The 6,103-nt window shown below is 45.1% G+C and overlaps 1 protein-coding gene across 1 annotated transcript in view; it reads left to right on the top strand.

Annotated features, from left to right (window-relative positions):
• Positions 1-6,103, top strand: part of SLC18A3 (solute carrier family 18 (vesicular acetylcholine transporter), member 3) — a 40,747-nt gene that overhangs the window by 11,517 nt on the left and 23,127 nt on the right. The gene's annotated exons all lie outside the window — the stretch shown is intronic.

Raw genomic sequence — 6,103 nt, forward strand, 5'->3', positions numbered from 1 at the left:
CTCCTGGCAGTCCCCACCTAGACCCGGCCCCTCTTTTTGCTGTGCATCTGCACTTGCTCGCACACAGCCTTTACTTCCTTTGAACCTGACAGTCTCTTCATGTCCATCTCCTTCCACCCCCGATTATCCCCAGACTCTATCCAAGGAAAGGCTGAGGACCATGGTGCTGTCCTCACAAGTCATACTCCCATTTAGAAGGCGGCATGTTTTATTCGGTGTCTCGGATGTCCCCATACACTTAGCTGTCAAAACGCCAGACCTCTTCCTCACGGAATCCTGGTCACCTGGCAACTCAGACCATGATTTCTCGACCCTAGCTTTGAGAGATGTCTTTAAGCGCCTCAAAAGCTGAGCCCCGTCTTCCTTCTGTTGACTGATTTCATTTAGATGGTAGACAGCATGCCCCAAGGGCCCTAGAGAGTTTCTCTGTGGTTAGAGCTTCCTGAACGGACAGCCAGGCCCCTCCACTGCCCACAGCCAGGTTCTGTGGGAGCAGCTTTCTCCCTGTAGAGACAGCCAGCATGGCACACCAGTGCTGGCACCTGGCCCACCCCAGCCCCTGGCAGCCACCGCCAGCCCTGCTGCCTGGCTTGTTACACGAGACTCAGCTGCAGCATCCAGCACCCAGGACACACAGCCACACACCTTCCCCAAGTGGCTGATTCTAAAAGTCCGCAGCAAGGACATCAGATCTGGCCCTCCTTCCTGAGTCATACGCACGTTTTCTGTCTATGTAGGCAACTGGAGGAGAGGTTTCTGGGACTCTTGCTCATGACATCCACTGAGTGCCCCCAAAGGGCACATGCTTTGGAGCCATGTGGCAACACGACTTCCCTGGTGTCCTGGCTCAGTCGCTGATGTGCATCCTGGCCAGTGAGTTAACAGCCTTCGTTTCCTCATCTATCACTCATTCAGTGCCTGCTATGTGCCTGCACTGTTCCAGGCACTGAGGATACAGCAGCAAATAGAAAAGATCCGATCTCTACTCTCCTGGAGCCAACACATTAGTGAAAGACAGGCGGACAATAAATGAGTAACCAAATAACTAAATGTCAGTGGTACACGCCACACAGGAGGTCCACGTGGCAGAGGGGTTGTGGCTAGACAGGCGAGCGGGGACTTGGATAGTGCGGTCAGGGAGGGCCACTCTGAGGAGATGAGCTCTGAGATGATGTCTGATGACCCAGTGGAGGAAAGGTTGCTGAGGTCAGAATAAGTTCCACTTATTCAAGGAGCAGAAGGGCAGTGAGCACAAAGAGTGGAGGGAAGCAGGGTGACAAGTTCCAAGACAAGGGTGGGGCTGGATCACGTAGGGTCTTGTGAGCTACAGGATCCTCTGTTTAACTTTAATTCTTGTTGTAACAGAAATCCACTGGCTGATTTTCCCCAAGAGAAGGATAACAGATTTCAGTTTTCAGAACTTTGTTGTCTGTTTGCGTGTGATGAGTAGATGGTGGTGTTGGGGGGCGGGGATTGGGAGTGGGTGGCGTAGCAGTGGGTGACTATTACTGCCCAAGAAAGACTGGGATGGAAATAGTGGAGTGTAACAGGGACAAATTTGGAATATGCCTCAGGAGAAAACCCAGCATATCTTGCCAGCAGATTTGATACGAGGGTTGAGGAAATTTGGGATGAGTCTAGGAGCTTTTGCTGGAGCCACTGGTTGGCTGGTGGCACCACTTGCTGAGATGTGGAAGTCTGGAAGAGCAGCAGATATATGCATTAGGGGACGAAGCAGGGAGAATGTTTTGGCCAGGTTATATTTGAGAGACCTATTATATATGTGAGTGGAAATTCAAAGTATGCAGTTGGAGATAAGAGCCTAGAGTTGAAGAGAGAGGTCCAGGTGGAAACATAAGTTTGGACGTCTTCAGTACCTGGATGGAACCTAAAGTCATGAGGTCAGATGAGAGCACCTTGAGGCAATATGTAAATAGAAAAGACGGACCAAGCTCTGTAGCCTATAATCTTTAAAACTCAAGCACAAGAAGCCAGTAAAGGAGACTCCCATCCCAAATGGGGTGAGCATAAATTACAGGTGTGCAATACAGTGGTTCGCAGTTTCTAAAGGTCATACATCACTTATAGTTATTATAAAATGTTGGCCGTGTTTCCCATGTTGTTCGATATATACTTACAGCTTATGTTCTGCCTAATAGTCTGTATCTCTATTCCTTTACCCCATCTTGCCCCTCCCCTCATCCCTGTCCCCCTGGTAACTGCTAGTTTGTAGTCTATATGTGCGAATCTGCTCCTTTTTTGTTACATTACTATTTTGATCTACTGTTTTAGATTCTACACTTAAGTGGTACCACGCAGCATTTACTTTTTTCCGTCTGACGTTTCACTCGGCATAACGTCCCCTAAGCCCATCCATGCCACTGCTAATGGTGAAGTCTCTTTTTCTGGCTGAGCAGTATCCCACTGTGCATGTGCGCAGCCTCCCTACCTGTTGATAGGCACTCAAGCTGCTTCCATATCTTGGCGATTGTAAAGAACACTACTTGGAACACTGGGATGCATGTGCATTTTCAAATGGTAAGTTTTTAAAAATATATACCCAAAGAGTGGAATTGCTGGGTCATACAGTAATTATACTCTAGTTTTCTGAGAAATCTCCATGCTGCTTCTCACCGCGGCTGCACTAACCGCCTGCGAGAGCTCAGGTCCCCCGTCCTCGCCAGCAGTCGTTGTTTGTATTCTCTTTGACGATAACCGATCCTGGCGGCTCACCTGGACCCTGTTCTGCCTTTAGTCATCTAATTATTCATGAGCCCTTACAAAATACCCCACCCACCTGCCCATCCAATAAGCATTTGTTGATCACTCACTCTTTTCCAGATTCTATGCTTGATGCTAAGAGGTCAGAAATAATGAGAAACTCAGAATAAAACAAAACAAGATTTTGAGAGGGGATACTAAGACCCATATTTACCCTCCCACATGGAACAATAAAAAATTCAATTAAAATATATGGAACAATGGATTTCAACATATTGGACAGCAGACAAGAAAATACAGGGATTCCTGAGAAATTGAGATAAGCCCTATTATTGCCTTGGCTTGCCACCTGGAGTTTTTCAGCCCACAGTACACAGAGAACCCAAACAGAACCAGAAGACTTTATGATTTGAGAACATGGAGCTGAGAGTCTGGGGGCAACCAAGACAGAGTTCTAAGAACAGAGCACCAGAGAAAAGAAACCTACGGTGACTTACAGTGAGTCCCTCTTGAGTATTTAGCAGAGTATTCACCAGCACCTTTGTGTAAGGAAAGTGCCCAAGTCTGGGAAAGGAGCCATCCAAGACTGTTAGGGGGAACCATACCCAGGGCTCACACAATGCTTGGAATAATGCCTGCTCCCACCAGGCTGACTGGAATACCTCATAATTCACAATAGAAATACTTAGGAAAATCTTGCCTCAATAAAGCAGAATAATTAACCCAAGACTGGGCACTGCTCCAGACTCACCTAACGAATCATAAATCAAAACTTAAAGGATAAAACTGTCTCCAAGTAAATTAACTTCATCCTAGAACAAAGCTCAAGAAGATTTATAATAAAAAAAAATATTCAGCACCTAACAAGTGTGACATCCGGTCAAAGATTATCAGGCATTCAAAGAGACAGGACCCACTCCAGTGTTCTTGCCTGGAGAATCCCAGGGGCAGGGGAGCTTGGTGGGCTGCCATCTATGGAGTCGCACAGAGCTGGACACGACTGAAGCGACTCAGCAGCAGCAGCAGCAGCAGCAAAGAGCCAGGGGCTTCCCAGGCGGTGCTAGTGTAGAGTCTGCCCACGAATGCAGGAGACACAAAAGATTTGGGTTCTATCCCTGGGTTGGGAAGATCCCCTGCAGTAGGAAATGGCATCCCACTCCAGTATTCTTGCCTGGAAACTTCTCTGGGCAGAGGAGCCTGGTGGGCTACAGTCCACGCGGCTGTAAGAGTCAGACGTGACTGATCACGCATGACACAAAGAGGCAGGAGAACATGATCCCTGATGAGGATAAACAGTTATTTTTAGGACTCCCCTGATGGTCCAGTGGATAAGAGTCTGCCCGCCATGCAGGGGACACAGGTTCAACCCCTGGTCAAAGAGGATTCCACAAGCTATGGAGCAACTAAGCCCGTGCATCACAACTCATGAAGCCCACACGCTCTGGAGCCTGGGCTCACAGCAAAAGAAGCCACCACGATGAGAAGCCGCTGCCCAGCAACCAGAGAGGAGCCACAACTGGAGAAAGCCCAAGCACAGCAACAAAGACCAGTGAAACCAACAATTGATTAATTAAAAAATAAGAAAAGAGAGTTATTTTAAAAAAAGACCCAAGTTAAATTCCTGAGGTGAAAACATAATGTATAAATTGAAATATACCCTGGATGGGATTAATGGAATAGACATGGTATAAAAGATTAATGAATTTGTGCTCGCTTTGGCAGCACATATATTAAAATTGAAACGATACAGAAAAGGTTAGCATGGCCCCTGCACAAGGATGACACTCAAATTCGTGAAGTGTTTCATATTTTTACATTTCTCCAAAGAAGACATACAGATGGCTAACACACACATGAAAAGATGCTCAACATCACTCATTATCAGAGAAATGCAAATCAAAACCACAATGAGGTACCATTTCATGCCAGTCAGAATGGCTGCGATCCAAAAGTCTACAAGCAATAAATGCTGGAGAGGGTGTGGAGAAAAGGGAACCCTCTTACACTGTTGGTGGGAATGCAAACTAGTACAGCCACTACGGAGAACAGGGTGGAGATTCCTTAAAAAACTGGAAATAGAACTGCCTTATGATCCAGCAATCCCACTGCTGGGCACATACACCAAGGAAACCAGAAGGGAAAGAGACACGTGTACCCCAATGTTCATCGCAGCACTGTTTATAATAGCCAAGACATGGAAGCAACCTAGATGTCCATCAGCAGATGAATGGATAAGAAAGCTGTGGTACATATACACAATGGAATATTACTCAGCCATTAAAAAGAATACATTTGAATCAGTTCTAATGAGGTGGATGAAACTGGAGCCTATTATACAGAGTGAAGTAAGCCAGAAAGAAAAACACCAATACAGTATACTAACGCATATATATGGAATTTAGAAAGATGGTAACAATAAGCCTGTATGCGAGACCGCAAAAGAGACACAGATGTATAGAACAGTCTTTTGGACTCTACGGGAGAGGGAAAGGGTGGGAAGATTTGGGAGAATGGCATTGAAACATGTATATTATCATATGTGAAATGGATCACCAGTCCAGGTTCAATGCATGATACAGGGTGCTCAGGGCTGGTGCACTGGGATGACCCAGCGGGATGGGGTGGGGAGGGAGGTGGGAGGGGGGTTCAGGATTGGGAACACATGTACACCCATGACGGATCCATGTCAATGTATGGCAAAACCACTACAATATTGTAAAGTAATTAGCCTCCAAAAAATTAATTAATTTTAAAAAAAGATTAATGAATTTGTAAACATTGCAATAAATTGTACAAAATTAAACACTGAGAAAAATGAATTTTTTGAAAATGAAAACAGCATCAGTGAATTATATGACAATATGAAGTGGTCTAATACATGTATAATTGAAGGAGGAACAGGAAATATTTGAGAAATAATGGCTGAAAATTTTCTAACCTTGATGAAAACTATGAACCCATATGTCTATGAAGTTTAGCAAACCCAAAGCACAAGAAACATGAAGAAATCAGCATATCATAATCAAACTGCTCAAAACCAGTGATTAACAGCAGATCTTAAAAGCAGTCAGAGGAAAGGGACAGGTTTTATCCAGAGAAACAAAGATGAGGATGCCTGTCGATTTCTCTTTGCAGACAGTGTGGCCAGGAGCACAGCGGAGTCACAGGTTTAAAGTAAAGGCAGGGGAAACACCCATCTAGATGTCTATTCCCCATGAAAAACACCTTTCAAAAATAAAAGTGAAATAAAGACTTTTTCTGACATGAAAACTGAAAGGATTTATCATGAGCAGATCAGCAATACTAGAAATGCTAAAGGAAATCCTTCATACAGAAGTAAAATAACACCAGATAGAAATCTGAGTCTATACAAAGAATATCA

Source organism: Bison bison, unplaced genomic scaffold (assembly GCF_000754665.1).
Source record: "Bison bison bison isolate TAMUID 2011002044 unplaced genomic scaffold, Bison_UMD1.0 scf7180017864341, whole genome shotgun sequence".
NCBI classification, from domain to species: domain Eukaryota; kingdom Metazoa; phylum Chordata; class Mammalia; order Artiodactyla; family Bovidae; genus Bison; species Bison bison.